General features: G+C 47.7%; 1 long non-coding RNA gene across 1 annotated transcript; it reads left to right on the top strand.

Annotated features, from left to right (window-relative positions):
- The first annotated feature begins 3,781 nt into the window (after positions 1-3,781).
- Positions 3,782-23,412, top strand: LOC310749796. The gene is made up of 3 exons (XR_014541792.1): positions 3,782-5,767; positions 11,902-12,003; positions 22,522-23,412. It is a non-coding gene; the product is annotated as an uncharacterized lncRNA (long non-coding RNA).
- The last annotated feature ends 665 nt before the right edge of the window (positions 23,413-24,077 follow it).

Genomic DNA, 24,077 nt, shown 5'->3' with positions numbered 1-24,077 from the left:
TACAATTTGTCTACGATAACAGAAGCGTGAGAAATATTTCCAGTCCAGTCCTGAGCTGGATTTGGCTTCCTGCTGTGCAACAGACAAAAACCAGACCAGATTAATCAGGGAGCCTGCCCAAGGCGCAAGAAGAACAGGGAGATTCCCCCCCCCTCCTGTCACTGAAGCTGACTTGTTATAATCCTGTGAATTTTGCAAGTCCTTAACTGTCACTGGAGTGGAACTGCGTTTATTTATTTATTTTTGCAGGAAGCGAGAGAGGGTCTAATGTGAATATTCTTGGAAGGCATGATCTGCAGGGAGGTTTTCTGGCATGAGGCCTGCAGAAATAAGTGGGGGAAAGCTTAGAAGCATACATGTTCTCTGTTGTATGCAAGTTTCTCCAATTTGTTTCCATGGGGCTCACACCAAAGAACTTACTCTGCTCTGCCAGGAATGGGTAAAAATCAAATGTAGGTTGCATTGGAAGATGAACCCACCAAATCCACACTTTTCAAAAGAATATGCGAAATGAAATACAGCCTTTTTATTTATTTATTTATTTATTTTTGAAATTCACACTTTTCTGATTTTTGCAGTGCAGAGCCAAGTAATGCATATTAAAATGGATAGACATGGCTAAAGTGTACATTTAAAAAACTGTAAATTAGTGAATACAATGTGTACAAATGCGTTCTATTAAGGGAAATAGCTTTGTACAAATACATTAGGAGAAATTGATGCTAAAATGCTGGTGAATTTTCATTCACCATGCAAACTGATGTGGAAATGAGGAGAACTGAATTTAAGAATGAAGAGGAAATGAGAAACGGAAAGGAACCAAAATTGACAGATTCACCACTTTCTACCCTCAGCTAATGATGTCAGTTGGTGATTGTTATAGCTTCATTTTTGCAATGAATTGGTAGCATCAACAGATGAACAATTGCCCATTCCCCATTTTGCGTTACAAGGGAAGCCACAGGTGGATGGGAAAAGAAATTGGTCCCCGTGGTGAAGCGATTTCCAGGAGCTGTGTTAGTGAAAACAAGAAAGAATCTTATGGCAGCTGAAAGACGAAGGCGTTTATTACAGCCCAAGCTTTCATGGCACGCAGTCTGATACATCAGATGCATGAAGTCGTCTGTACCCTACGAATGCTTATGTCACAATACATTTGTTCAGTCTGTCATGTGCTACAAGATGTGCTGCTTGTTTGTCTTCCGTTTGTTTGTGGTGGAGTCATTGCAGGCATTGCAGGCAAGCCAGATATACAGACCACTGCTGTCTGTCCCCAGAAGACGGAAAAATCACTGTGGAAGTGGTGGCTGGTGTGAAACAAGGCCACAGTATGTGGCAAGCACAGCTGTTTCTGTATCTTTCCTGTGGTTTTGTTTGTGGGACTTCTGCAGGAACATAATGCCATTCCCCCTTTGCTTACTTTCCATGTGCCCGGTGTGCAGAAAAACAGAGGAGCAGCACCATTTTTAAAAAGTTGTTAAATATGTGTGTAGGTCAGGCATAGGCAAACTCCGGCCCTCCAGATGTTTGGGACTACAATTCCCATCATCCCTAGCTAACAGGACCAGTGGTCAGGGATGATGGGAATTGTAGTTCCAAACATCTGGAGGGCTGGAGTTTGCCTATGCCTGGTGTAGGTGGTCCTTCAAGGTAGCTTGATCCCAAATGGTTTAGGGCATGGGTAGTTTAGGATTGCATCCCACAGTACATTGCATTGAGAAGCACCATAGCTCAGTGTCAGAGCATTTGTGTTGCATATAGACAAGCCCCAGGTTCAGTTCCTGGCAGCTTCAGGTAGGGCTGGCCCTGAAAGCCCAGAGAGTCACTGCCGGTCACTCTAGACCAGTGGTTCCCAAACTTTCCCTTTTATGAACTATTTGAAAATTGTGTGTGTGTTGGCGGACCCCTTCATATTTTTTCTGCCTGCTGTAGCAATTGTAACGTGCTGTGCTAGATGCTGTATGACTTTTAATTGTATTTAGACAGGCGCACTGAGGACATACACCCTGAATGAAGCTTGTGGACCAGTGGTGGTCCATGGACCATAGCAGGGGTGCCCGCTCATAGGGTCTGAGCTGTTCTGCCCCCCATATCCTTTGGGAGGGAGGAGGGTCCCCCAATGTAGAAGGAGGCTTAGGGCGAGAAAGGAAGAGCCAATGACCATTGAAGTCACACTGTGCTCTACATTTGTTCTCCTCTGATGATGCAATGTTGGGCATGTGACGCAGGGCCCCCTCAATTTTTGGTGCAAGTTGGCACCTTCCGGGGTCAGCAAACTTTTTCAGCAGGGGGCCGGTCCACTGTCCCTCAGACCTTGTGAGGGGCCGGACTATATTTTGAAAAGAACAAATTCCTATGCCCTACAAATAACCCAGAGATGCATTTTAAATAAAAGCACACATTCTACTCATGTAAAAACACCAAGCAGGCCCCACAAATAAGAGATGCATTTAAAATAAAAGGACACATTCTACTCATGTAAAAACACGCTGATTCCCAGACCATCTGCGGGCTGGATTGAGAAGGCGATTGGGCCGGATCCGGCCCCTGCGTCTTAGTTTGCCTACCCATGCTCTGGACCATAGTTTGGGACTACGAGTTTGGCATATTGAGCTAGATGGACCAATTGGGCTGGCTCAGTATGAGGCACCCTCTTATGTTCCTGTGCTTCTACTTATGTAAGTGCCTGGAATGCTAATTGTATTTTATTATCTTTTATGAAGCGCCCCAGCTGGGTGTGGGGAACAGTTTTACGACTGTTAATATTATTGCTCCGATTCTCATGTTACTGTTGGTGAGCGACTAAGGTGAGGCCTGGCAATTTTCTGCTTTTTTAAAAAGAAAGAAAGCAGAATCAGGTTTTGAACTTTTTTTTATTCATGTTTGGCCACAAACCTTCAAATCTCAGTTGCAATGCTCGGCGGAGTAGGCCCTCGTAAAAAGAGGGTCCTAGAGATCCCACTAGACCAGGGTTGTGGAAGCTTTTTCCATCCAAGAGCCGCAGCTCCTCACATGCAAGTTTCCAAGGGTTGTGCACAAATGATGGAGGGAGCCAGAGGGAAAAGTGGACCATGGAGGCAGAGCATAGACATGATGGCTAGTAGCCACTGATTGCCTTATCCACCACAAATTTGTCCAGCCCTCTTTTAAAGCTAGGCACTCTTCCACTTATCCTGTGCCTAGAAAGCATGGGTCCAAGCAGTTCCCCCCTTTCCCCATTCATAGGGAAAACCCGCTCTTTATTGCTCAATTGGGGCAAACTTCAATCTGGAGAAAACCCCAGTTTGCTCCAATTGAGTGCTAAAGAGTGGTTTTCCCCAGAGGGGAAGCAGCAGGGCAAGAGGAAATGTGGGTAAGTCCTTGGTAGCCATCACTGATTCACTATGGCAGTAAGTACCATAGTTTAACTTTGCACTGCTTGAAGAAGTGATTCCTTTCATCTGTCCTGAATCTTCTAACATTCAGCTTTGTTGGATGTCCATGACTTCTTGTGTTATGGGAGAGGGAGGAAAACTTTTCTCTATCCACCTTCTACGTGCCCTGCACCATTTTATTAAATTACATCACGTTCTCTCTTCCTCCTCTTTTCGCTAAATCAGTGATGGCCAAACTTGGCCCTCCAGATGTTTTGGGACTGCAACTCCCATAATCCCTACCAGGACCAGTGGTCAAGGATGATGGGAATTGTAGTTCCAAAATAATATGGAGGGCCAAGTTTGGCCATGCCTGCCAAAAGGTCCTGCAGCTACTGAGGTATATTTTGAACCTATTGTAGGACAATTGTGTTTCCACCTGTCCCCTACTGGCCAGTATATCTTCAAAATTACACTCTTCTGGTTTTTCCAAATAGTTGCATAACAGCCATTGGTGGAGTATCAGAATGCAATGTACAGGAGTCAGACTAAAGCAGAGCATTGCGAGATCTGCTTTGTTTTTCGGGAGAAGCAGGAGATCCACCAGGCAGAGCCTGGTGCAAAAGTCAACACTTACTGTATAATTAAATAATTGTGACCCAAATAATATTTTGTGTGTGCCAGAACCGAGCAATTCTCTCTCTCACACACACACAAATTTAAGTCTTTGAGAGTGCATCTAATGTAAGTCCTGCTCAGAATAGACCCACTGATATTAATGGACATGACTAACTTAAGTCCATTAATCTCAGCGGGTCTACTCTAAGTAGATCTTACCTAGGCTTGCCATGCGTCCAAAAAATTCTGGACGTGCCCAGAGATCGGATGCCTAAAATAGCGTCTGGGGATTTAATTTTTTTTTTTTAAAGAGCTACCTGGAATTTCCAGGACGTATGGCAACCCGTCCCCCCTCCCCAGTTTTCTGTTTTTTTCCCCAGAACATTTCCCCAGAGGTTTCTTTGGGGGCAGGATTCAGGGGGAAGCTGTGCCCTGGTGGCAGTGGAAGTGATGAGAGGTCACTTCCCTTGGCCAGGTAGGGAGGAAGGCGATGCAGCAGTGGTGGCGGTGGCACAACTGGAGCAACATCTGTCGCAAGCCTGGCCATTTTTGCTTTTTCCAGGGGGAGTGTTGGGGGGTGTTTTCACGTTTGTTTTTGCCTATGCCTTCCCCTGCAGCAGTGGCGATAGCCCCCAACAGCTGCCTGATGCAGGGAAGGCCCAGGCAGGACTGGAATGTCGTGGGTATGTGGCAACCCTACCCAAAACTTTATTTTGAGGGGGGAAAGCTCAACAATTTCCCCTGGATTTTCACTTTGGGGAATATGGCAACCCTAACCTAGGCCGCATATGCACCACACTTTTAAAGTACTATGATACCACTTTAAATATTCATGGCTTTTCCCAAAGAATCCCGAGTAGTGTAGTTTGTTAAGGGTGCTGAGAGTCAACAGGAGAACCCTATTCCCCTTACAGAATTAAAGCTCCCATCCGCCCAGCCAGCTTGGCCTGTTTGGCTTAACCGTCAATCCCTCCTCCCAGGGAATTCTGGGAGCTTGAGTTCCACAACTTGAGGAGGTGGCTTGGGGGCTCGGATTCTCTGCTGTGGCTTTAATTAGATGGTTTTTCTTTGCTTAAAGAAAAAGTGTATATGATTAATTCTTGTTTTCCTCTTGAGTTAGCTCAAAGAAGTTTGGAAATTTCAACAGGGCTTTGTTTTTTTAAACAAGCAGTTGCTTTTAGGAACCTGAAACACAGACGAGATTTTCAGGGTTGGGATTCGTATGGGAAAATTTATTACCAAAATAAAGCAGAATAAGCAAGGAAGGCGGCACAGAGGCCGCCATGACTAACTTGTGAAATTCCTGGGAGGGAGGGAAGGAAAGCAGCTTCACATAGATCCCGGCGTGCAAAATTGCAATAAACCACACATTGTAAATGATTTTGCAAAATGATAACACAAAATGATGTGCACAGAAGAACATCGGCGGAGCTTTGCAGGAGAGGATGATGCAATGAACAGAGATCCACAGAAATCAAGGGCTCCCACAGTTGCCGGGTGAGAGGAAAGGGGCTCAGTGGTTAGAGCTTCTGGTTTGCATTCAGAAAGTCTCAGGCTCAGTCCCAACCATGTGAGACTGAAAACCTGCCTGAAACCTAGGAGAACTGCTGCCAGTCCAGTGTGCTCTGAGTCTGTTAAATCCAGGGACCATAGCTGATTCTGCCCTGGGGCTCTGTGTTGTTGTTGTTGTTTGCTGCAAAATCTTTAATATTGTTTTTCAGCCAGGATGTTGCCCAACTTTGGAACTGACTCCTTAAGGAGGCTCGGCCATCTTTGACAAAGTGATCTTCCTTGGGGTAAGATGTTGGGCATTTTCCTTTTGGCATTCCTGTTGTTTTTTTAGAGGCTTTCTATTAGTATCTATTGTTTTGTGACGGATTATGTTTTGCACAGGTCGTATGGATCCAGCAAAGCTTTACTGAAGGTTGGAGTAAATTTACACACATTTGGAACATCAGAAAGCCACCTTATCACTAGTCAGACAATCCACTGGTCCATGTAGCTCAGTACTGTCCACACTGACCGGCAGCAGCTCTAGAATCATAGAATTGTAGAGTTGGAAGGGACCCTGAGGATCATCTAGTCCAACTTCCTGCAATGCAGGAAGGAATACGCAGCTGTCCCATAACAGGGATCAAACCTGCAACCTTGGTGTTATCAGCACCTCACACTAACCAACTGAGCTATCCAGGCACTTCAGGCAGGAGTCTTCCCCAGCCCTACTTGGAGATGCTGGGGTTGAACCTGAAACCTTATGCCTGGACATTGGTCCATCTAGCTTTGTACTGTATACACTGTGACTCTCCAGGGTTTCAGACAGGAGTCTTTTCCAACCCTACCCAACTTTGCCAGGGATTGAACCTGGGACCGTAAAAATACAGAGCTGATGCTCTACAACAGAGCTGCAGATGGAGGGGTGTGTCTGTGTAGAAACACCTAACTTCTGGCTGGCTGGAATGTAGACTACTGTACATAGTAAAGAGTCTGCCTGCTTTTGCCTGTGGCCCTGCCCACCTCTGCCATGCGGCCCCTGGAAAGTTGCCCACAAAGGAATGCGGCCCCCAGACCAAAAAAGGTTCCCAATCCCTGCTCAAGTGTCTGTCTGTGTAAGATTCTCTTACGTCCTACGTATACATGGTATGTAGCTCTGTTCGGCGTCTGTGTGAGCATGTCGAGAAAGCAAGGAGCACAGCTGTGAAACGCGAGGCCGATTCCTGCAAACTCCATCCTCCTCCTAGGGGTACAAGTGCACACAGCGAATGCCAATCCAAATACAGTGGTTTCTCGGGTTACGTACGCTTCAGCTTATATATGCTTCAGGTTACAGACTCCGCTAACCCAGAAATAGTGCTCCAGGTTAAGAACTTTGCTTCAGGATGAAAACAGAAATCGTGCTCCGGCGGCACGGCAGGAGGTCCCATTAGCTAAAGTGGTGCTTCAGGTTAAGAACAGTTTCATGTTAAGAACGGACCTCCGGAACGAATTAAGTACTTAACCCGAGGTACCACTGTTAGTGGTAAAGGAATAACTTCTGGCAGTCGAGACAGATCCTGGATCCCTCCTAAAACAAAGCAAATGCTGGGGGGGGGGGAGAGATGCAGGGAGTTGTGATAACTGTTAGCGAAAGGATATTAGCTCTTTGGCCACCTGCTTTGCTTTTTCGGAGAGGTGCATGAGTCACTTTGATGGAGCACAATACCTTTGTGTAATGTACATCTCAGCTTTCCAGCTCGCAGCATTAAAAACATCCTGCTTCCTGCAACCATGTGCCATCTGCCCAGAGCAATCGGCGCGGATCAAAGCATGCGCTTCCCGATGGCCTGGATGCTGTTTCCTCTCCATCCGTGGTTTTGTTTTGGGTATGTCTGAAGTATGTTGTGCAGCCCACATCTTGCCCTGCATCCTCCGCTGCCTGCTCCACTTGCAGATTTCTCTTCGTCTGCGGCCAGACAGCTTCCTCTGTGGCTGATTTAATGCTGGAGAGAACCCAGAAGAGGGAGGGAAGCATTGCAAGAAAAAGGTACCAAGCTAGGGGTTGTGCTTGAGTGGCTCTTCCAGGGCACAGCTCAATGGCAGAGCATTCGCTTTGCACACGGAAGGTCTCAGGTTCAATCTCCAGTGGCATCTCCAGGTAGGAGACACCTGAGACCCCGGAGAACTGCAGCCAGTTAGTACTGAGCCATTGGTCTGGCTCATTATAAGGCTTCATCTGTTTCCGTGAGTGACCCACACTGAGCTGGTTTCACCAGGGGTGAGGAATCTCCATCTTAGGAAGCCAGTGTGGCCCTCCAGGGTTCCTGATCTGGCCCTCAGGCTACCTTGAGCTCCTTGCAGGAAAGGTGAGATATAAATGTAACAGTGGAATCAAATTTAGTCCCTCATAAAGCCTGGCTGCATCAGAAGGAGAGGTGAGGCCACAAGCCCCCTGCCTCATCAGCTTGGCTGGGAGCAGCTGTAATTTTTGCTCCTCCTTTCCCAGAAGGGGCCTGTGCAGTAACCCCAGAACTAACATTTGGTTATTTCCCTCCTCCGTCCCTGTTTTTCTTCTCCTTTAGCATCATGTTTGAGGAAGGTTGTAGGCAGTGCTACTTTTCTAGAAATAAAGGTGCCAGAACGCACCACAAACGCTTCCCTTGTTCTCTTAGAATGGCAATGGCGCCCACCTAAGAGGTGCTGAAACTGAGGTCCGGCAAGTTCCGGCTACAAAAAAGGCCCTGATTGTAGGTCATTGATAGGTAAAAGTAAAGGACCCCTGGACAGTTAAGTTCAGTCAAAGGCGACTGTGGGCTGCAGTGCTCATCTCGCTTTCAGGCTGAGGGAGCTGGTATTTGTCCACAGACAGCTTTCTAGGTCATGTGGCCAGCATGACTAAACTGCTTCTGGTGCAACGGAACACCGTGACAAGTGCTAGAGCGCACAGAAACGTCATTTACCTTCCCCGCCGCAGCGGTACATACTTATCTACTTGCACTGGTGTGCTTTCGAACTGCTAGGTTGGCAGAAGCTGGGACAGAACAACGGGAGCTCACCTTCCGATCAGCAAGCCGAAGAGGCTCAGTGGTTTAGACCACAGTGCCACCCACTCTATCACTCAGTGATAGAGCATCAGTCAGTGTGGACAAAACTAAGGTAGGTGGACCAGCAACATTTCCCACTTCTGATTCCTAGCAACTGGCATTCAGAGGCCTACGTCCTCCAGCAGTGGAGGTAGAACACCATCATCATGCCTAGCAGCCACTGATAACCCCACGCTCCATGAATCTGTGTGATCCCACTTTAAAATTATCCAACTTCGTGGCTGTTGCTACATCTTCCATTAGTTTTAACTGTGTGCTGTGGAAGATGTACTTTCTTTTGCTTGGCTTGAGTCTTCCAACATTCAGCTGCAATTCTATGTTACAGTTCTTGTAATGCAGTTATAGAAGTTGGCCTTGATGAACAGCATTCGTTTCCCAGCAGCGCTCTCCTCCCCATCAGATCCAGAAGAAGCGCTACAGATAAAATCTAGGCCACAGGGCAGGTATTCCTTCAGAGAGCTGACTTGATGGCAGTCAGAAGCCTCACAGGAGGGGTCTTGAGGGAATTACCCTCCTTCTGCCAGTAGTGGTTCTGAGGCTCTGTTTACACTGCACATTTAAAACACATTACTTCCTCCAAAAGAATCCTGGAAACTGTGATTTGTTAAGGGTGCTGGGAATTACAGTGGTACCTCGAGTTACATACGCTTCAGGTTACAGACACTTCAGGTTACAGACTCCGCTAACCCAGAAATAGTACCTCAGGTTAAGAACTTTGCTTCAGGATGAGAACAGAAATCGTGCTCCGGCGGTGCAGCAGAAGCGGGAGGCCCCATTAGCTAAAGTGGTGCTTCAGGTTAAGAACAGTTTCAGGTTAAGAACGGACCTCCGGTACGAATTAAGTACTTAACCCGAGGTACCACTGTATAGCTTTCCAGGGTAAACTATAGTTCCCAGGTTCTTTGGGGGAAGAAATGTGCTTTCAATATGTTTTGAATGTAGCCAGACAACTCTCATCATCCCTGGAAGGACACTCCTGCACCCAAGAACAGATCCAGGAGCAGAACAGTTTTAAACTCACCTTTTCGTTTCCTGTCATGGCACACCTCACAGCTACTTTGCAATCTTACAAGATGTCTGAGAAATCCTCCCTCACCCACAATTCCCTCCCTCTCTATTAAAAAACAACAACAGGCACGCATAAAGGTGCACTGCCATAAGCCGTGCACAGATTTAACGTTATTAAAAGGAGGCAAAAAAGAAAAACGAAGCACGATTGCAGGAAACATTTCTTCCAGTCCTAAGAGGAGATGGTCTGCAGCGGTGGCGGCTGTTCCGGAAACACAAGGAGCAGTTGCGGGATGTCAAAGAAGATCAATCAAAAGGAAACCATCAAGATGGCAAGAAAGGGTCTGATATGAAAAATTAAAAGCTTGGAGGTCTTTTGTTGCGAAGCCACAGCGCTGTGTGCCATCTCAGACCACTGGCCTGCGATTTAGGAATCTGGAAAGAACAAGCCCAGGCAACATGCATGTGGCCCACTGCTGTTGGGGGGGGTGTTATTTATTATTTGTGCATGCCAGGAAAAGGGTACCTAAAGCACATGACAGCATCAGGGGGAAGGAGGGGGAATGCAAGCCTCAGATGCCTTTAAATGAAACCACAGTCGGGAGCAGTGATGTTAAGCCTAATAAGCCTTGTGGGTCTGTTACGTCTTTCCTGAATCTGCCCTCCCCCCTCCTCTCTGTTTTCCTTTTCTTCAGAGAGCCAGAAAGTCAGTCTCCAGAAAGCAGAGTGTGGAATCTGACACTAGCATGTAAGCAGGAGAGAGAGAGACCCAGAAATGGGATGCATTATTTATGAGCAGAAAACAAGGCCTCGGTGTTAACAAGGGCAAAGTTATTTCAAGGAGAAAATGGCTCCTGTTATGTGCCATCAGCCCCAGCCAGCTTTCCTTCTGGAAAAATATCAGTATTTACAGGACGCTTCCAGACAGCACAAAACCAGTCCAAGTCGCATCTTATCCCCTTGGGTTAAACACTGTTCTTCTTGGCTGTGTGGTGGTGTGGAGAGCCTCTTGCCCTTTGCTAAGCAGGCAGAGGAAGTTTGACTGTGGGATGAGCACTGGAAGAAAGACCAAACCTTGGTCTTCTCAAGTGGCAAACTCTTCCCTCCCCCCCTCCCCGTTTTAAGTTTCAAAATTATCAGCTGATTCCTTCCAAACAGGTAAATGCACAGAGACATCCATAAAGCAGGACACAGAGCTTTTTCTGAACGCTGTGTTGCAAGTTGTCTCTCATGTCTATCAATTGAGCATATGAAACAACCTTGCCTTGATCCAGAATAGGATACCACCCACTGCTACTGGACCTGGGATATTAAGCAGCAGAACTTTTAGCTCCTCTCACAGCCACTCGCTGCACCAGCAGGAGTGCCAAATTGGCTCCACTGGTGTGTTTGCCTCTCTTCCCAGTAAGCAGCAGCAACCCACCTGCCAAGAAGCTAACATAGTGGCTCCACCCCAGCCAGCCACTTTGGGTTGTAGCTCAACAGCAGAGCATCTGCCTTGCATGCGGAAGGTCCCAGGTTCGATCCCCGGCATCTCTGCTAAGGGCTGGGAGAGACTTGCTGTCTGTAATACTTGAGAGCTGCTGCCCATCAACGGAGACAATAGTGTTAGAAATGGACCAGTGGCCTGACGTAGTACAGTGGTACCTCAAATTAAGTACTTAATTCGTTCCGGAGGTCTGTTCTTAACCTGAAACTATTCTTAACCTGAAGCACCACTTTAGCTAATGGGGCCTCCCGCTTCTGCCGCGCCGCCACTGTGCGATTTCTGTTCTCATACTGAAGCAAAGTTCTTAACCCAAGGTACTATTTCTGGGTTAGCAGAGTCTGTAACCTGAAGCGTATTTAACCTGAAGCGTATGTAACCCGAGGTACCACTGTACTATATTGACCCGAATATAAGCGGCATCCACAAATTAGCTGCACCTTTAAAATTCAAGGGGGGAAAAATAAAAAAATACAATACCCGAATATAAGCCGCTCCCTTAAAATTGGAGAGAAAAAGAAAAAAGTCAATTACTGGTATAAGGCAGCTTCCTGTGTTATGGATTTATTTAATTGGCAACACTTATCCTGAGCAGAATTTGGTGTTACTTAATACAGAATGTATTTTCTGCCTCAGCAAAAAACCCAACCCCGCAAACCCACCTCTGGATAGGTCCAGAGCTGAAACAATTTATTTAGGGCAGACAGGGAAGGTGAATCCTGTGTCTTCCTCCTTGGCCCTTCCCCTCCCCTCCCCTCTTACCCCACCCCACCTGCGGCTGCCATTTTGACACTGGCTCATTGATTCCACCTCAGGCTTCATTAACAGATATTGCCTTCCCTCCATCCGGCTTTTACAGTTCCTTAGTGAAGATGGCTGTTACGCCAAGATACCCCATGAGGAATAGCAGGAGCTCTTTAAGCAAATAATGAAAAGGAGCTGCCTCAGGTCCTGTTTGCAGGTAGGAGCTGACAAGGACTTCCTCACAGAGCACATATTTTCAGTGCTCCCCCCCTAAAAAAATGTTTAGGGTTACTCTCATTTTCCTACTCATATTGAAATACTGCCCTTCAATGAGGCCAAACTTAGAGTCTCAAAATGTTTAGGGGTATGTGTACCCCTGCACCCCCCCCGAAAAAAGCACTGCATATTTTACTATGTTTTTATATATGCCATAAGCCGCCCAGAGTGGCTGGGGAAACTCAGACAGATAGGCGGGGTATAAATGAGAATATTATTATTATTATTAAACTATGGAATCCACTCCCACAAGAAGTACTTAAGCCAACCATTAAAAAAGGTAAAGGGACCCCTGACCATTAGGTCCAGTCATGGCCGACTCTGGGGTTGCGGCGCTCATCTCGCTTTATTGGCCGAGGGAACCGGCGTACAGCTTCTGGGTCATGCGGCCAGCATAACTAAGCCGCTTCTGGCGAACCAGAGCAGCGCACGAAAACGCCGTTTATCTTCCCACCGGAGCGGTACCTATTTATCTACTTGCACTTTGATGTGCTTTCGAACTGGCAGGAGCAGGGACTGAACAACGGGAGCTCACCCCGTCGCGGGGATTCGAACCGCCGACCTTCTGATCAGCAAGTCCTAGGCTCTGTGGGTTAAACCACAGCACCCAAGACAACCATTAGAGGGCTTTAAAAGAGGGTTAAACAAACTCATGGAGAATAAGGCTCACAGTGGTAACTAGCTGTCAGGGAACTGTCATCTGAGACGAAGGAGGTGAAAGGGCTCATGGAGGGTGAGAGAGACCACTCAGCGGAGGAGGGGACCAGCAGGGGGAGAAGTGGAGTTCCAAGGGAAAGTGAGTCGGAGGGAGGGCTCAGAGACACTTCAAGCGAGAACAGTGGGGAGGTTTCAGGACCTCCCGTAGGGACACCCACTCCTCGGCGGAAACTGTCACGCCGAGAGTCCAGAAGACGCGTTTCCGTTAAGGAGCTTTTATGCTGGAAGAAGTTCCGTAAACGCCCACTGTCCGATTCAACGAGCGATTGATGGAGCCATGCTTAAGGAGCTCCATCACAGGCAGAGGTTTGGGGACTTAGCCAAACTCTGAGGGATCAGGATTTTACGCACAAGCAGCTCACCATCCCATCACAGCAATCGGACAGTCCCTGAAAGCAGCTTGTGCAGAGAGGCATCATGAGCAACCCAGCCGGAGCCGGAGGAGCAGCAGGAGCTGGAGAAAGTCCAAGTCTGGAAGAAAGGTACAGAGTGTTGGAACTCCAGCTAGCAATGCAAACGGCGAGGCTAGAAGAAAGGAGGGCGCAGGATGCAGAAAAGGCAAAAGGCGCTACACTAGCAAGAAAGATGCCAGGAATGGTGCAGAAGTTTGGGGGGGACCCCAGGAACTACCAAGCCTTTAGGACAGAGATGCAGTATGCTCTCGAACTGCAGTTTAACGACTTTCCCGATGAGGCATCGCGAGTGGCGTTTGTGATTGGCCATCTCGAAGGGGGGGCGAGAGACTGGGTGAGGCCCCTGATGGCAGGGAATAGTGACATGCTGAAGGACGCGAGGAAGTTTTTTCGCGCCATGGATTTGATGTTTTCCAGCGAGATTGAACAGGGACTGGTGCGCAGGCAATTGATGGCTTGCAAACAGGGGAGCCGACCGGTTCGTGAGTACTGGACTGAGTTTACAATGTTGATACATAAATTGGGGTGGGACTTATCGGCGGAACCCATTCAAATGCTCTTTGAAGAGGGGCTTTCTTCGGCGGTGAAAGACGAACTTTCCCGGGCGCCCAGGGCGGAGTCTATGGACCAGCTGACCAAATCAGCGCTGACCATTGGAGCGCGCCAGGAGGCAAGAGCCTTGGAGAAGCGGGAGGGGAAAGGAGAGCGTTGGAGGGATTTCCGCATTCCAGAGATTCCAGAACCAAGTTTCCCGCCCGGAGAGCCGATGGAAGTTGGAACAGCGCGCGCGCGCGCAGTTTCAAATCCCAGTGAAGGGAGGAAGAAGGAGGGAAAGAGCGCCAAGAAATGTTATCTCTGCCAGCAGCCAGGTCACTTTGCCAGAGTCTGCCCGCAAAGAAAGGAATGGCAAGGGATGGCGGGAGCTGTTGGGGGGAAGGAGGAGGAAGTCCAGGAGCCAGTAAAAGCCAACGCCTGTCTGCCACTGTCAGGGCACTGCAGACAGGCCAAGGAGCAGTAAAAGTGCCCACTCCGGAACCTCCAAGACCAGCCCTAGTAATAGAGGTGTTGCTAGAGCTGGCAAACGGATACCCACTAAAGACCAAAGCGCTGTTGGACTCAGGCAGCTCCTGTAATTTTATGAGCAAGGAGTTTGCAGCTGAACACCAGATACAGACACTCCCTTTAAGCAACCCCCTGCAGGTCACCACGATAGATGGGAGGGAGCTGTTGGGGGGAGAAGTTAGCCTACAGACCGTCCCAATGGTTATGAGGGTGGCAAGGCACACCGAAAGGATAGCGTTCAATGTAGCCACCCTGGGAGGGGCGCCAGTCATTTTGGGAATGAGCTGGCTAGCGTTGCATGACCCGCTAGTGGGCTGGCATCAGAGAGTGGTCTCCTTTGGGTCAGCACATTGCCTGGAACACTGCAAAGAGGGAAAGGTGCCAGAAGGGGCAAAAGCCTCCCTAGCAGGGACGGAAGTGGCGGACAAAGGGAAGGTGCCCAAACAATACGCTGACCTGAGCAAGGTCTTCAGCGAAAGGGAAGCAGATAAACTACCACCGCATAGAGACTTTGACTGCCAAATTAACCTGGTCCCTGGGGCCCAGCTCCCCGTGGGCAAGCTGTACGCCATGTCAGACAGGGAAATGCAGGAGTTGAGGGAGTTTATTGACAAAAACCTGAAGAGAGGTTTCATCAGAGAGTCCAGAGCGGTGGGGGGCAGCCCAGTGTTTTTTGTGGACAAAAAAAACACGGATAAACCGAGATTGGTCGTGGACTACCGGCGGCTGAATGCCGTGTCAGAACCAGTGACTTTCCCCATGCCCAGGATTGATGACATTTTGACCAGGGTGAGGAAGGGAAAGATATTCACGAAACTGGACCTGAGAGGAGCGTACAACCTGATACGAATAAAGAAGGGGGATGAATGGAAGACAACGATGTTCACCCCCCTAGGGGCTTTCGAATATCTTGTTATGCCCTTTGGATTACAAGCAGGCTCCGCCTGTTTTCAATCGCTCATGAACCATGTACTGGGACCTTTGCTCTACAAGAATTGCGTGGCATTCCTCGATGACGTGCTGATATATTCAGAGAATGAGGAGCAGCATGTAAAGGATGTCAGGGAAGTGCTGAGCCAGCTGCAAGCAAACCAGTTGTGGGTGAAATTGGAGAAGTGTCAGTTCCACACCAAGGAGGTGGAATTCCTGGGGTACCGCCTATCAGACAAGGGATTAGCCATGGATCCAGGCAAGGTCCAGGCGGTGCTGGAATGGAAGACACCGAAAACGAAAAAAGATGTGCAAAGGTTCTTAGGGTTTGGGAACTTTTACCGTAAATTCATCAAGAACTTTGCCCACTTAACGGCTCCCATCACGGACTGTCTAAGCAGCAAGAAGAAATTCGTTTGGACGGCGGAGGCGGAGCACGCTTTTGAGGAATTGAAAAAGGCATTCGCTTCGGAAGAACAGCTCCTGCATGTGGATTTACAAAAACCCATGAGAGTGGAAACTGATGCCTCAGACCGGGCGGTGGGGGCGGTGCTGCTTCAGCCAGGGAGCAATGAGTCGGAATGGAGACCGTGTGCCTTCTTTTCGCGTAAGCTGAACAAATCCGAGAGGAACTACACGGTATATGACCGAGAACTACTCGCCATTCACGAAGCGTTCCGGAGATGGAGACACTTACTAATTGGCGCACAGCATAAGGTGCAAGTGTGTATGGACCACAAGAATTTGGAGTATTGGAGAACGGCACGAGTGCTCAACCAACGCCAAGTGAGATGGGCCCAGGAGTTCTCCAAATTCCATTTTGAAATCTGCTATGTGCCAGGTCCAGAAAACATCAGAGCGGACGCTCTCTCTCGCAAACCTGAATATTTGGAGGGGGAGGGAGCGCCAGAAGAGAGACATATTATCCCAGAGGACCACTGGGTGTGTGGTGCGGCCTGGGTGGGGCAAAGAGAACTGGTAGAGGGAACGGTAAATGATGAGTACGCCCAGGATAAGCTCAGAGGTTTAAGGAGAGAGGGAGAAGACCCCGGAGGTTTTGAAGAAAGAAACGGGGCATTGTATTACAAAGGGGCGCTATATATACCCGAAGGGGAATTGAGGGGGAGAGTACTCAAACAGCTGCACGACAATCCCACAGCGGGGCATTTTGGGCAACACAAGACCATGTGGTTGGTGACCAGGGAGTTTTGGTGGCCCAAGGTGAGGGAGGATGTACGGGAGTATGTGAGAAGGTGTGACCAATGCCAGAGAGCCAAAGGAGAAAGGCGGGCACCAGCGGGGTTATTAGAACCGTTACCCACACCAGAACGACCGTGGGAGGCGGTGTCGATAGATTTTATGACTGATCTGCCCAAATCCCAGGGGAAAACCGCCATACTAGTCGTAGTAGACCAGTTAACTAAGATGGGTCACTTTGTAGCTTGCTCACATGCAGTCACGGCGGAAGAGACAGCGAAATTGTTTGTAGAACATATTTTTAGGCTGCATGGCGCCCCCTTGAGGCTAGTTTCCGACAGAGGGAAACAGTTCACGTCCAGATTCTGGAGGAAGCTTATGAGCTTGTTGCACGTAGAGGTCAACTTTTCGACTGCCAGGCACCCTGAGACCAATGGGCAGGCGGAGAGGGCAAACGGTATCCTTCAACAATACCTGAGGTGTTATGTCAATGACAGAGAAAACGATTGGGTCGAAAAGTTGGCACTAGCGGAATTTGCTTACAATAATGCAGAGAATGTGTCCACCGGGATGAGCCCCTTTTTGGCTAATTATGGGTGCCACCCCAGGGCGTTTCCAGGGGAAGGAGGAGAGAGATGGAGTGTTCCGGCCGCTGAACTTTTTGTAGAGGAAATGGAAGCGATCCATCGTCAACTCCAACACAACTTAGAAAGGGCCAAAGAAGAATATAAGAGGCAGGCAGACAAGAGCAGAAGGGAAGGTGAAACAATTAGGGTGGGGAGTCGGGTCTGGCTATCTACCCAAGGATTGCCGTTCAAGGGGGGTTGCAAGAAATTGAGACCCAAAAGATTGGGACCATTTGAGGTCATCCAACAGGTCAACCCAGTGGCTTTCAGACTCCGGTTACCGAACCACATGAAACTGCACCCAGTATTCCACAGGTCATTACTGTCACCATACAGGGGGGAAGGTGAAGGGGTATCCACACGGGGGCCAGCCATAGAAGAAAGGGAAAGCCGCAACTATGTGGCGGAAATCATCGACTCCAGGTGGAAGGGTAATCAGGTGGAGTATTTGGTCGAGTGGGAAGGGGAACCGGAGTCGGAAAACACCTGGGTGAAGGCAGAGGAGGTCCATGACGAGGTCTTGATCGAAACGTTCCACCAAAGGTTCCCCAGGAAACCTCAACCAGTAGCGAGGTTCCGGAGGGAGTACTTTGGCACCACCGACGATGAGGAGGAACTGGAGGGATTCAGGGAATCGGAGTTGGAAGGAGGTACAGACTCCGAGGAGGAGGAGTACTTGGAAACCGGAAACAGCAAAAGGTGGAGGGAAGTGTTCGAAACTTCGGAAGATGAGGGAGGTTCCTTCAGGGGTTTTGCTCCCTCGCCTCCCGCAGAGGAGGGGAGGGAAGGGGGTGAAGGGGGCCCTGGAGGGGAGGTGGATGTCAGGGAACTGTCATCTGAGACGAAGGAGGTGAAAGGGCTCATGGAGGGTGAGAGAGACCACTCAGCGGAGGAGGGGACCAGCAGGGGGAGAAGTGGAGTTCCAAGGGAAAGTGAGTCGGAGGGAGGGCTCAGAGACACTTCAAGCGAGAACAGTGGGGAGGTTTCAGGACCTCCCGTAGGGACACCCACTCCTCGGCGGAAACTGTCACGCCGAGAGTCCAGAAGACGCGTTTCCGTTAAGGAGCTTTTATGCTGGAAGAAGTTCCGTAAACGCCCACTGTCCGATTCAACGAGCGATTGATGGAGCCATGCTTAAGGAGCTCCATCACAGGCAGAGGTTTGGGGACTTAGCCAAACTCTGAGGGATCAGGATTTTACGCACAAGCAGCTCACCATCCCATCACACTAGCCATGATGGCTATGCACTACCTTCACTCTCAGAGGAGGTTGTTGGCATCTTTTTGTCTCAAGAGACAATGGAGTGTGCCTCCAGAGGTGAAGTCAAACCACTGGAGAATCACAGCACTTGCTGGGGCTACAGAAACCAGTATCTCACAACTGCTGCCTCCTGTGTTGTTTTTGCTGCATTAGCAGCACCAAAGTGATTTCTCTGGGGCGCTAGCCTGGGCAGTCTGTATGGAGGCTCTGGGCTGCCCAGATGACAAGACGCCTCTGGGCCTCGCTGATGTGGTCCAAAGGAAACAATACGTTTGGCACCAGCTTGGCTGCAGGAGTTGCTAGAAGGAGGCGTACAAGGGGCCATCCAACCGTCTTAGGGATTTGTCTGGGGTTTACTCCTTAGCGTTTTCTTCTCCCACCTGAATACCAGTTGCTGAGAATCACAATTTGGGAGCGGGCTGTTGCAGTCAAGTCCTGTTTGTGGGCTTCCCATGGGCATCTGGTTGGCCACTGTGAGAACAGGATGCTGAACTAGATGGGCCTTTTATCCGATCCACCAGGGCTCTTCTTATGAACCACAAGAGCTTCCATGGGTAAGGCTGGTTTAGGATATAGGAAGCTGCCCTATGCTAAGTCTGTAGGGATTGCATCTGAATTTCAGTTACTGGAAACCACAGGTGGGGCGAGTGCTATTACACTCCTGTCCTCCTTATAGGCTTCCCTCAGGCATCTCACTGACCACGGTGGGAACAGGATGCTAGAGATAATTGCTGTCCAATAGTAACTTTCCAACTCATAGTGGGGAGCTGTTTCTCCTTCAAAACCCATGTGTGTTGCAAAGTATTCTTGCGTATGTTCCCTATCAGTACGGGGCACATTGCATACCCCAAATAATCATCTGTTGCGTACCCAACAAATCAATGCAATTAGCAGGAGAGGGCTTCTTGCAGACACCATCTCACCAGGAGGTCTATTCTGTAAAGTTTAGGAATCAGGCCTCTAGTGTGGTGGCACTGACCTTTTGGAGCTCCCTAGATATCAGATTCTGTCTTTTGGGCACCTATTGAACACTTTCTTTCTGCAACATGCCTTTTAAGCTTTTTTAAAAAATCTGTATTAGATTTGAAATTCACAAAATGGCTGGTGTTGACATGGTCTGTTGCAAAGCACCCATTTCACAGAAGACAAATTAGTCAGTCTAAAAGGGGGGGGGGAGAGAAAACTTTTTTAAGAAACTGAATACAAGGCAGAGGTGGGCAGTGTTCCTTTGCAGCCGGGCATGGTGAGGAAGGGGACATTGATAATGACTGAGAAGCTTGTCTCTCAGAAAAACAAAAGAAGCTCATCCGCCATGATGGATCTTCTTCTAATTGCGGTGCTTTCCAGAGCACAATTTGAAAACTTCTATAGAAACACACACCCCAACCCCCATCATTTATGACTTTGAAAACTGGAAAACAAAAACATATCTGCAGCCAGAGGAAATTGTACAGACAGATCTGTCACACCATGTCTCCCATGCCGTTTAAAGCAGATGAGAGGGAGAGAGCCCCCATGACCTCATTTAATATTTTCTATCTTGGTTCATGGTGATTTGAGAGGCAGAGGTCGGCTGATGGAGAAATTCAAAGGGTCCTAATGAGAGCAGCAATGTGCTCTCCTGTTCTGATCATCTCCCGGGTGATAACACTACAGGTGATCTTTGATGTCACATGCTGTGACTTCCAAAGTACAGCTGAACTGATCTTTCTGTTTCATCAGGAGGTAGGAGTTTGATGCTTGAATAGCTGGCTGTACAACATTTGGTCATCTTTCTTTTCTACTGGTATTCTTTGAGAGGGCGGACATGATTAGGTTGATGGTAAAGGGCACTCGTCCTCTCAAAATTGGGATAGAATTGGGTACAATGCTGGTGAACAGCTGGGTGTGTCGCTTGCAGCCTCACATCTCTATGAATACATGGGCATATAATCTGTATTTTTAAGAAAGTGGAAGCAATTGGCATTATAAAACTCTGGCAAAACTTGAGTGCTGCTTTAGATTTCAGTTGCTTGATGGGAACAGAATGCAACAGAACTTAGTGCTCATTGTTCCTTTGCAGCATGTCCAAGCAAAATCCTTTGCATCTTACCTGCACAGGAGATCTGGTAGTTATTTCAAAAGGGGGAGATGCAAAGGCAACATTTGGATGGGATGGTTTTTCCCTCCAGAGGAACAAGGAGCCCTGAAGACATGTTCATTTGTTCCAGAGGTACCAACAAGGTAATCAAACTCCGTCTTGGGCAAACACCTTGATGAATATGCAATAATTTTGCATACTTCAGATCTGTGCACACTGTAGTTTTTTGTATTCAGCCTTGAACCTGTGCAAAAATAAATATAAGAATAACTGTATACCTTTCATTCAAACAGTATTTGTCAAAATATATTGATGGTTCAACAATTGACCAAAGATGTCTGCATGCTGCTACTATATGTAGAAATGATAAATTGTTTTATCCCAAGGCTGTCCCATGTGGCAGAGAACAAGGAATGCCTTTTCTATGAAAATGACTGCTGTAACCTCAGTTGGAAAATCTTAAAATAAAGACTCCCCCCCCTTACGACCATTGTTTTATTAATATGCCAACTTTACACACATTTAATCAATTAATGAGTCAGTCAACTAAAACTAATAAACTAAAATGCCTTTAATCTGGTGACTATCTTTATCATAATTTTACATGTTATTATACATTATCCATTTGCTTTCATCTTCTCTCCCAATTCCTTTTCCCTTTTGTATCGTGTCTATTCAATTATTAGCTTATGAGACAGAGACCACCGTATTTTAATATATGTACAGCAGTTAGAAAATTGTTGGTTTTTAGTAAGTGTTATATCCAATGTACTGTGCCACAAAGTTGAAGTCACTTAGCCGTATACTTGTTCTACTGGGGAAATGTTTTGCACCAGCAAAATAGTATTGCACAAGAGAATGCACAAGGACTAAACCCTAGACAAATCCAGAGTGGAGTCCATAAGATGTTTGGATGGCATCTTGCACACCTCCTTCTGGCAACTCCTGCAGCCAAGCTGGTGCCAAACGTATTGCTCTGCTTTCCTCTGGATCTCTTCTGTGAGGCTGAGAGGGGGATCTTGTTGCCTGGCAGCCCAAGACCTCTATACACACTGCCCAGGCTTGTGCCCTGTGGAGGTCAGTTTGGTGCACCCTCCATTGTCTCTTGAGACAGACGGATGCCAACGACAGCAGCAAATGAAGGTGTATGTGTGCATCTGTGTGATATGACAGTGACCCATCTGCACTATACATCTAAAGCAGGAACATACCACTTCAAGCAGACCTACATTTCTGAGTTCCCTGTGGACAGGGATTGACTGCTAAACCACTCCAGAAATGGTGGCTCTGTGAGGGGAATAGGGGTCTCCTAACCTGCAGCATCCTTAAGGTAAAGGTAAAGGGACCCCTGACAATTAGGTCCAGTTGTGACCAACTCTGGGGAGGCGGTGTACAGCTTCCGGGTCATGGGAGCCGGTGTACAGCTTCCGGGTCATGTGGGAGCTGGCATACAGCTTCCAGGTCATGTGGCCAGCATGACTAAGCCACTTCTGGCGAACCATAGCAGCGCATGGAAACACCATTTACCTTCCCGCCGGAGCGGTACCTATTTATCTACTTGCACTTTGACATGCTTTCAAACTGCTAGGTTGGCAGGAGCAGCGATCGAGCAACGGGAGCTCACCCCATCGCGGGGATTCGAACCACTGACCTTCTGATCGGCAAGTCCTAGGCTCCGTGGTTTAACCCACAGCACCACCCGCGTCCTTAACAAACTGCAATTCCCATAATTCATTCGGAGAAGCCATGGCTGTTTAAAGTGATATCATAGTGCTTTAAGTGTACTATACAGATGGGGCCTAAGTCTTTACAAGGGCTGCTGCATTTTTAAAAAATGAATAGAAGAAGGAATTTCAACAGGTGTAGCTTTTCATTCTTCTCCAGCAACCACAAGTGCAATTTTCCTTTCTGTACTAATAACTAGGGATGGACAAATCTATGGATTTCATTTCCTCACAATTTCTCTTTTCTAACCTTAAATTCAGTTTGCTACATCAATGTGCGATTTTGTTAAGCCCTCAAAAAATTTTGTCTGCTCTGTATTATAATATGCACAATTTTTTCTATGCAATTTTACCTAAGATACACATTTTAGAAAGCAAGATCCCCGGATATCATGCATTTTGGCATTTTGTTTCCCCCCAATGTGTGCATTTTTTGTACTAAACATTCAGGATTGGAGAACCGTATCACAAAATTTGGAGAAGCATGAATTTTGGAGGACAGGTGGATTTTGGTCCGTGTACCATTTCAGAAGTGTGGATTTAGAAGATTCAAGTTCAGTTGTGAACCACACCAGATATTTCTCTCCTCCTTACAACAACGTCGCTCCTTAAGCAGTACACTAGCTCAGACTTCACCAGTGCTACCAAACACATATTTTCCCTCCTTCTGCTAAAAACTAAACAGTCACTTCAAGTCAGTTTGTTCTCTGAAGCTTTTAAAAGAGACGTCAGCTATGCTTAGTGTGAAGTTGGGGCTGAAGTAAAAGCTGGATATGTGCCCAGTCCAGTCAGATGGAAATTACATCTTGCACAGGAACCTAAATGTCATCTTCCTCAGCCCCTTTTACAGCCGGAACTGTGTTAACTCCCTTTTATCCCCCTGTGTTGCATCTTCATTTTCCTACAGATATGACCGTACTTCCCTTCAGATATGATAAATCATCTCTGGTAGCACCACAATCTAGGGCACAGTGAGCGATCATCTGGAATTTCAGATGACACTTAAAAGTATAATAACAAGTAAACAAAGCCCAGGAGGAATATGTGTCTTGAAATGTGCAGTTCATGTTAGTAGCGCGAAGTAATTAACAAGCTGAAACAGCAAGAGAGGAGCTGGGCGGCTTCTAGTTCTTCAGAAGATGCCGAAAATGAAAATGGGCCGGGTACTCAGACCATGGGAACCACTGGGATAAGGTCAGCCCATGACCTGTGTTTATTATACCCTAAGCACTGGCATTTGTTTGAGGTTGTATTCAGATCAGAGGTTCTCACATGAAGGCCTGCCAACCACTGGTGGCCCATGAGTGTGAGCCACACCTTCTATTGAAAGACTGCAAAATAGTTGAGACCATTTGAATCAGGTCTGGATTTTTCCAATGGACTAGCAAATTCCTGGCCTGGGGCCCATGATTTTAATAACCAGTAAAGGCTGGTCCATCAACCCCAGCCTGCCCTTGGCCAGCCCTGCCCTTGCCTGCTTTCTTATTTCTTTCTACTTGCCTTTTATAGAGTGAACATTATCACACATTATCTTTCGCAGAAGGCAAAAGGTTTAAGTGGTCTGCCGGTTTTCAACTGGTCTGCAGGGCTGCTGTTCTGGCTTTGTTGTTGTTACTGAGAACTGTTGATAAAACCATTGTATAGTTATTTTTTTAGTTGCCAACAGGTTGTGCTGTTTCTTGACTTTGCGGTAAAGAACACTCTAAGGACAGGTCTAAGGCAGGAGTGGGGAACCTCTGGTGCACAGGCTTCCTGAGGCCTGCCAGGCCTTGGAGTTTGGCTCGCTTGGCTATTTTAGGCAAACCACACCCACTTTCCTTGCTCCTGACGTCGTATATGATATCAGGCGTGAGAAACCTCAAGCCGCAGCTTGAAAATGAAGAAGAATCAGGAGTGGGCCTAGAGCGCATTCCCAATAATTCCTTTCAATTGCCAGCTTGAATTCAACTCAGCAATGCAAAGGATTTTTTTCCTCAGGCATGGCTCTCAGCAAAATAAAAAAATAA

This window comes from Podarcis filfolensis, assembly GCF_964270895.1.
Source record: "Podarcis filfolensis genome assembly, chromosome: 14".
NCBI classification, from domain to species: Eukaryota; Metazoa; Chordata; class Lepidosauria; order Squamata; family Lacertidae; genus Podarcis; species Podarcis filfolensis.
Note: the sequence above shows the minus strand (reverse complement) of the source record. Positions and strands in the feature narration are given on the sequence as shown.